At 41.0% G+C, this 9257-nt stretch overlaps 1 pseudogene; it reads left to right on the plus strand.

Annotated features, from left to right (window-relative positions):
* LOC119508910 overlaps nt 1-8662 on the plus strand; it is a 37418-nt pseudogene extending 28756 nt beyond the window's left edge.
* The last annotated feature ends 595 nt before the right edge of the window (nt 8663-9257 follow it).

Consider the following 9257-nt stretch of genomic DNA (forward strand, 5'->3'; position numbering starts at 1 on the left):
CCATCTTCTGATACTATAGTACTATGTAACAAATGATCTCAGAACATAGTGGATTAAAGCAATTATTTATTCTTGCTCATGAGTCTGAAGGTTGGGTAGGTGGTGGCTGATATAAGCTGGGCTTGGCTGGGCTTGGTTCCATGCTGCTGGTTGATTCCAGGTCTTCTCCATGTTTCTTTCATTCTTCTGGAACCAGTGACAACTAGGGCATGTTCTTTCTCTAGTAATTGTAGACTCCCAAGAGTGCAACCATATTTCAAAGTCTTTCTTTACATTGTGTCTGTAATATCTCATTGGCCAAAGCAAATTACATGGTCAAACCTAATATCAATGAGGACAGAGAAGTAATACTGTGTCTAGCTACCATAGAAGTCAAAGGAGAGTAAACAATTGCTTTATAATATTCCAAATTAGCAAAGTAAATATAAGAATGCATTAATTTACCATTTCTTAAAGGTGGGCTCTAGAATAAAATGCATTGAGATCGTCTCTGGTGAGTACTACTGTCTGTTTGCTGTGTTGGGATAAATGTTATCTGGTATGGATTAAGAAGTGGTGGAGAATAACTTATGTCACACTTTTATTGAGGCTCTACTAGACTGTGGAACCTGCTTAGGTATTGCAAATACAAAAGGATCTAGGATATGGGGCCTAGATGAGAAGTTTGGCAGGTAAGCCAAACATTTCCATGCTGTGTAATGGCTTCCAACTAAGAAAATGCTCCAAATCCCAAGGAATACAGAGAGGATCAACAGTTCTGACTGTGGGCCCAGGAAGACTTCAAACAAGGCAGAATTGGAAGGAAATAAATCCAAATTATCAGCTATCTTCAATTTCTATTTTAAAAATCCATATTTTAAATTTTTCCCTGTATTTCCAGTTGCTATCCCATTTCCTGGCAGCAAATATGTGCTCAGTACATGGTTACTACATGACTGGTGGGTGATGAAACACTTTCACATGGGCTATGAACCTTGACATCCTCTCATTCTTCCTTCGCCTTTTACAGATGAAGAAATTAATACCCAGATGGCTTATGTAACTTTGAAAAGATCACACAAATATTTAATGACAAACCTGTAAGCAGAACCTAGGGCTTGCAGCATCCAGTCCTGTGATTTTGTGCTAAAAATTGCATGAAAATTGCCTGACTCTGGTTTTCAGTGGGAGAAAAAATAAATTATACAGTTGGCAGATGTTTAGCACAGTGACTGTGACTGCAACATAGGATATACTCTAAATGTTTGCTGATTTGAATTGAGTTAGAAATTGGAAAGAGTCAAAAGGATTGTCTGGTCTAGTCGAAATGCTTGTTTTGCTTTGAGACAGAAAGTCAGTGTGGGAGCAGAGAAGTGACTTCAGCAAGGCCACACAGCTCATATGTCAGCACCATGGAGAGAACCCTGAGCCCTTTGCCTCTCAGTCCAACACCACCCCCCCCGACCCAAGTAGCTATTGGGGTGTGAATGAGGTCCTGCAAGCTGCCGCTGTGGGTAAAGAGGCATGACGTCCTTTAAAGCCATTTAATTGTAAGCTCATTTGCAAACAGCTGAGTAGGAAAAGGCAGTGATTCAAGTTGTCAGGTCCTTAGAAACCTCACTAAGGTGTTGCATTAGTAATGGAAACACTTGTTATGCTTGAATGTGGCTATTCTTGGGCCCATTGTGAAACCAAGGTGTATATTCTCAGAAGGCTTAATACAGTTAGACCCCAGCCTCCAGATAAGCTAACTTTCCAGGACCTGGCAAATAATCCCATGTTCACAGTTAGTCTCCTCATGCTGGGTGCTGTTGGCATAAAATAAAGGACTGGCCGAACAATGCATTCTCTTTAGTCCTTGACCATCATCTCCAATAAGTCCTTATCTTCTTGTCTTACTTTCAACTTCAGCTGGCACATAAAACACTAGAGCCAGCCTGAGACACTCAGTCCATACTTTCTTGCTCCATGGACTTATTTTAGCCCTATATAAAGTATAGTAAACTATACTTATTATAGTCCCAGAACAAGACCAGTTACCTAATGGGCCTCATTTGCTATTGCAGCTATGTTGGAGGGAAGCAAATATATCATAAAGAGGAAACAGCTTTATCTCCTCTCCCTCTTTACACAGGGAGCCCTAGTGTGCCCTTTCCTACAGCTTTAAAGCCAACTTCGATCTCTATGGGCTCCCTTCCTTTCCAGAGAGAAGAGAGAGAAAGAACTAATATACTGTGGTGGTTTGGAGCTATATGTACCCCAGAAAAACATGTCCTTAAATTTAATCATTCCTATGGGCGTGGACCCATTGTAAGTAGGACCTTTGGGTGAGGTTTCTTCACTTAAAGTGTGACCCACCTCGTTTAGGATGGGTCTTAATCCTATTACTGGAGTCCTTTATGAATGGAATGAATATAGTGATATAGAGAGAAAACCACAGAAGCAAGAAGCTGAAAGCAAAGAAACCTGAAAGAGAAGGGAGAAACCAGCAGGTACTGCCATATGCCTTGGTCTGTGACAGAGAAGCCGGGGATCACCAGCAGCTGGCTTTTGGGAAGAAAGCATTGCCTTGGAGGTTGTGTTTATATGGACATTTTCTCAGCTTCAAAATGGTAAGCTAACAAATTTCTATGGTTTAAGCCAACCCATTTCATGGTATTTCCCAGAGCCGCCTAGGAAACTAAAACATATACCAACACTATTTTCATCCCTGAATTTTAACAGAGGGTAAATCTAGAACCCTATAGCAGCCATTATTCTGCAAGGAGCCACTGTTCATACAGCCAGCTTGCTCTTTTCAGCTACCCTGAGGAAACTGAGTCTTAGAAAGAATAAATGGTTTAGCCCTGGTCATCCTTGAAGCTTAGTGCGTACCAATATTTAGAGCTAAGGGTTTTTTTTTTGTTGTTTTTTGTTTTGTTTTGATTTGTTTATCTTACTACAGAGCTCTTTGCCCCACACCTAGCTGATATCTAATATCCCAAAGTTATTCAAAAAGATTTTTAAAAGCTGTGAATTTATACACAATGAACTACTATAGCAATGCTTTCAAAGCATATTCATGACGCACACAGGAAACTTTCCTGTTTATCCACCATGCTTCTTTCACACCGAAAAGCATCCAAGCATCCATTTTATTCATAAGCCATGCCTCTGCCAAACTTCTCTTTTGTGCTCCCCTAATATCAAATGCATATTCAGGATAGAGAAATTTGAGCCATGGAAGGATGCTCAAATCCATGGTTCAAGGCAGCCCCTGGAGAGGAGCTCCTCCATCGCCCTGAGGGACCTACTCCCTTTGGAATCATCCCTTTGCTCTGCTGGTATCGCTTGTGCTTTAGGATTAGCAAGGCTTGGATATGGAGCTCAACACCACACCTTTGTGGTTGCAGACCCTGGGCACACCCTGAACCACTCAGCCTTTCAATCCACTCTTCTGAAATAGAGAGAGAACAATAGCTCCTCGGTGAGTTGATGCAGTGATTATTACATTGTCCTCCCCAGTGCAGCGTAAAATTGTTAAAGGCAGTGAGTTTGACAGTTCATAGCTACAACCCTAACATCTAGCACAGCCTTACAAAAGGTAAGCTTTCATATTACTTCCTATTTGGGGTTGGGAATAATAGAACGTCCTGGTAGCTTAAGGAATTTGGGAATTTATTATAAACTTTAGGGTTATTTCATGGAATCTAGGGACAGAATTGTGGTTGGGCTTCAGGATCTCAGGATCCTTTGAAAGGATGTCTTCCAGCCAGCCCCAGCTCAATCTTTGGGCCTTGGCTTTATTTCTGCTCCTTTTTGAAATTTCCCTTTACTGTGTCAGAGACACCTAGGCCAGGTTCTTCCTGTCCAATGATCTTTGTATGTCTTCCCATGGCCTCCGGAGGGAGATCGCAGCTTATCACCAATGCTCGTCCTTCCCAGCTCTAAGAGGAAGGAGTCACACACCAGGTAGTCAGATTCTAGGGCATTGCCTGGACCTCGTGCTCTAGTGGATTCGAGGGTGTTAAAAGTTGAGCTCATGTTGGTGTGGTACAGAGCAGGCTTCTCTCTCTCTCTCTCTCTCTCCCTCCTCCCCCCGCCGCCCCCCCATTTTCAGGATAGCTTTTATACACAATTGAGACATAAGGAAGCTTGGGGCAGTTCATAGCAACTTTGCCTGCCCATTTGTGTCTGTTCTCTGCATTCTCACACTCTCTCTCTAACCCTGACTTTTTATCCAGGTTTACTGCTTCAGCCACACAAGGTCCAAGCAGAAGGCTCCAGCCATCCCTATTTGATGCATGAAGATAAATCCTCCAGCTGCCTTACACAGGCAGATCTTCTTTCTATGATTTTGCCTTTCTTTGTATTGCAGTGGTGAAATCTGCATTTCTGACTTAATAATTATGGAGAAATACCCTAACCTGCCTTAGGAGCAGCTTTGGTTCAGGAAAATTTAAGCTTTCCTGATATGGGCAAAAGGAGTCCACCAAATGTTTTAGCTGAGCTTATCGGTTTCCTCACTGGGACTTGAGACCTGAATCCTATGTGACTGAGGGTTAACTTATCATGCTCTGAATACATTTCCTGTCTGGGAAGGGAAATGGTGGAGCAAAGATGGCCAGGTTATTTCTTGATCCCTGGTCAAAACACTAATAGAGTACCATTTATAACCTCATTTAATCACCCCCTCCAGCTCATTTTCCATACCATCCCCCATTAGCACGAATACCACAGTACAATTTTACATATCTTTCCATTACACTTTGAACTTTCTATTACCTAGAATATTTCCTGGAAATGCTTATGTTTTCAAGAAATGTTCATGCAATAAATGAATAAATGAAGGAATGAATGAATAAATAAAATTACCTAATTGCAAGGATTTTTTTTTAGACCATTAATATGACTTACTGGAACTCGCTTAGCACAGTGATTCAACTCTTCAGGAATTTACAACCACTTCTCATTTGACATTTGTTGTGAATATCAAATTAACGTAATAGGAAAAGAGAATGGGGAAAGAGCATGTAGCAACTGGAAGACATTCCCAGGCCTTTTGAAAATATCTAGAAAGGATAATTAATTGCTTCACTTTTTTCTAAAAATTATTTCTTGGTCTATCTATCTATCTGCATCTGACTAATCTTTCTAACTAAAGAACCTTATTTAGATTAAAAGATGCAGAATTCAGATAAAAGTTTCGGTACAGTGGCCTAACATCTTGCCTGAGACCTAGCTGGGGCCAAACTCGGAGCCAAGGTTGCAAGTCAACATGTCCCTCAGATGACTGATGTTTGTGAGTTTCTAAGTCCTAAGCAGGGGTAATATCACCTCAATTCTCAACAGACATATTTTGAACTATTTCTCATAATCTAAGGAAATATCAGTGGCCTCCCTCAAGTTCTTGAATTCTTCCAAGCTGATGTCCTCTTAATCACCTCTGTTCTGATACCATCAGCCTGCTGAGCTCTTGGATCTGTGGCTCCTACATCCCCTTCAGTTCTTGACCAGAGTGGAAGATGTTTCCTTTGTCCTTGGTTTTGGTCAACACACTGGTAAAATGTAGATCTTCTGAGTTGTTCGAGGGTATTTATGTCTCAGCACAGAAAAGGGAATAATTTAAAGTTGAATATTTGGTAACTATGTGCTTAAAAATTTCTCCATCATTCCTACTATTAGAGAACTTTAACAACTGATTTTCTCTCCACTCCCTAACCTCCAGTTTAAGAAGCTCCTTATATTCTTCCTCTAATTCATTTCAGCTACTTCGCTTTTTCCTTAATAATAACTCCCTCACTCCCTTCCCAGGCATCTTCTGGTCAAGGGATCTCTATTTCTTCCAGTGAGCAATATGGAGAGACAGTGATGTATCTGGAGTCAGAACACCTGGGTCTGAATCCCTGCTCTGCTATTAACACTAGTGACCCAGGGAAAGTTACTGATCACTATGGTCCATCTTCTACATCCATAAAATGGGAATATTAAAAGCACCTGCCTTTTAAGATTGTGAAGATTTAAGTAATTATTGCATCTAAAGTGCTTGTAAACATGGGTAGTTCATAGTAAAGCTCACTAAATGCTGGCTATTTTTGCCAATATTTAGTATGCAAGGCATTCTAGTCTTTTGTTTGTTTTTTTGTTTTTGTTTTGTTTTTAGCTTTCTTCCCTCTCTACCAGGAAATAATCTAAAGCCTATTTTGCAGAGTTTAAAAGGTTTTCCAGAGTATTTTGCTAAAAAAATTCATCTTCTCCATAAGAAAAATTCTGATGCTAGATTTTAAAATACCAATTTTATTCTCTCTTGTTCCTCCCCTTAGTATGTTATTTTGGGGGGAGTACAAGAGAGGAATGAATTAAAAAGACATTTTTGGTAGGGAAAATTAGAAATCCCTTTACCTAACTTTCCAGGTTCTAACCTTTCAGCAATTTTATCCTATGTTATCTATTTCAATGCATTCCTGACAATTTCAGCCTTAAAACAAACAAACAAACAAACAAACAAAAAAACTCCTCTATCATGCTGTCTTGAAAGGATCAGGGCATAAAATGATAAATAATACAAGGAATTCCATGCCAGGAGACTATCAAGGAGGAACAACAATAGATGGAAGAGATGTAAGTTTCAGAGTCTCCTGCCCCATCTGGGACCTGAAAACCCCTTGGCCTTAGACAGACATCAAAAATCCTAACTTTAGGATTGCATGAGAATAGCAACTGTGTAAAAGGTGAACAATAAAGAGAGCAAAGTAATGCTGTGCCTGGATTCAGAGAGAAGAAATATACATACGACAATGGGATAACTTGGGTTATATACATCAGGAGTCAGCGCTTTCATGATAGAATGTGAGCATTTGAGCACGAGCTGTGTGTCATGGATAGATCACCAACTTTCCTCTTTGTAGGTTTAGCTTAGATATGTCACAAAAGACGTATTCTTAATTTAATCTGCGTTTCTGTGGTTGCAAGCCCATTTTAAATAGGAAGTTTTAAATATGTTATTATTAGGGAAGAAGTGCCCAAACTGAATCGTGGTGGATCTTATTCCCTGTCACTGGAGACCTCATAAGAAAGGAAATTCAGATGCAGTCAGAGAATCCAGAGGACATAGAAGTCAGAAGCCAGGGGAAAGTAGACAAGCAGTCAGAGTACCAGCCATGTGACTGGAGGCAGAGATGCAAGCCAAGGAACCCCAAGGATTATTGCAAGTCAGTGCTAGAATGCTACAGACTTTGGGGAGAAACATGGCCTTGCCAAAGCCTGAGCCAATAAATTTCAGTTATTCAGCCAACCCATATGTGGTATTTGTCATAGCAACCCTGGCAAACTAAGACAGCCCATGAACTAATGGAAAACAGGTCCTGATTTAATAAAAATGATTAGAATGAGTTTGTAAGAAGGGCTCAACCCACATCACCTACTCTGAGAGAACTATCATGAGCCAAGGAACTCAGTCGATGTCTATAAGCTGGAAAAGGCAACGGAACTGATTCTTTCCTAGAGCTCCGGAAAGGAACTTGGTCCTGCTGACAACTTGATTTTTGAGCCATGAGACCCACATCAGATTTCTGACTTTCAGAACTGTGTGATAATGATTATTTTGTTTTATGTTTGTGGTAACTTGTTACAGCAGCAATATAGAAATAATACAATGGATTTGACAAGCTGATCCTAAAATTCATATTGACCTGCAGCGCAAAAAATGGTAATAGAATAAGTAGAGACTTCTAAATCAGACAGAACTGGAGTCAGATCTTCATAACTCAATTTACTAGCTGGATAGATATGGGCAAATTGTATAAATTTTTGAAGCTTCAATGTTTTTATCTCTGAAATGGAGATGATAGTAAATACCTTCTGTGCTTGTTTTGAAAATTAGGAAAACATATATATAAATGTTCATAATGTCCATAATGTATATAAATGATGTATATACGTATGCATATATGTATATATCCACAACCACCACAGTTTATGTGTTTCTATGTATATGTATATATGTGTGTGTGTGTATACACATGTGTGTGTGTGTGTGTGTGTGTGTGTGTGTTTCTGCCACAGTAAATTTTCACTTATAAGAGTGCTTTTTTTTAGGGAAATGGTTATTAGAAGCTGTTTCTTTTTTGTAAGAATATGTGCATTTGGATTTGCTTTCTCTTTCATTTTTCCCCATCCTATGTTCCTAAGAAAACTGATAAGAGGGCACTGCATGCCTTGCAGCCCGGCAGGTACTTTGATCCAAAGTCAAGGCCACTGGGCGCCGGCGGGGGTGCCCGGCGCGGGCTGTCGTGCTCGGCCTTTCCTCTTTCCCCTCTTTGACAGGTGGAGGACATCGAAGCAGTGGTGGGCGCGCCTCCCCCCGCCCCCCTTCTTCCCCTTCCCGCGACCTCCCTGGCCACTGGCGCGGCGCCGTCTCTCCCACGCAGGACTGTCCCTGCCCTCCCGGATACGGCTCGCGCACAGCAGAAGATTCAGTCTCAGCAGAAACATGTCAGAAAGCAAGCTGGACAAAAGAAGAAACAAGGACATGACCACGAGGCTGGGCCAAAGCTGCCTTAGTATACACCCGCGCTGTCTGTAGGACACAATGGCCAGACCCTAGGACCTTCAAGCAGCACTTGACAGCAAGCATCCCAAGACTCCACTTTCTCCAGAGGGGGCCGATGTTCAGGCAGAAAGCGGTTTACAGGTGAACTCATGAATTCTCAGAGCGCTGCTTTTCTAACAAACTGTTAACCAGCGAAAATAAAGGGGCTACAGAAACACGCATTTTTATGCTGTTCCCTTTTGGGCTTCATGCAAAGACAATTCTGTGTAAATACACAGTTGACTCTGATTTGGAAATCTGAAAATCAGTCCATCTTTGTTATAATTTTTTTTGCAATTGTAATTATATTGATGCTCATATTGTGCTAAATAACTCATTTAATAAAGTAGTACTTTGATTTTACAGCAACAAGAGTCATGGCTACTGCACCTGGTTCCATTTAATAAATTACTGTGAAGAGTACACCGAATGACATCATAGTAGCTTCAAATCCATTAAGAGACAATTGACTAGCTCTGCAGTGGAGTGGGTCAGGGATAACACTGGCATTCCCTGTGTGCCCGTGGCTCAGGACTCCTCCTCACATCCATTTCATCCAATTAATCCGGATGACTTGACTGTTATCCTCATTATACAAATGGATAAACTGGCCTCTAAGATCAGCAGGAAGGTGTCAAGTACCACTAAGAGGCAACATAACCATCAGGTATAGGATCCAGGTGGCCTCGACTCCTGCCCTGGTTGTTAC

The sequence above is a fragment of the Choloepus didactylus genome, chromosome 14 (genome assembly GCF_015220235.1).
Source record: "Choloepus didactylus isolate mChoDid1 chromosome 14, mChoDid1.pri, whole genome shotgun sequence".
In the NCBI taxonomy this organism is placed as follows: domain Eukaryota; kingdom Metazoa; phylum Chordata; class Mammalia; order Pilosa; family Megalonychidae; genus Choloepus; species Choloepus didactylus.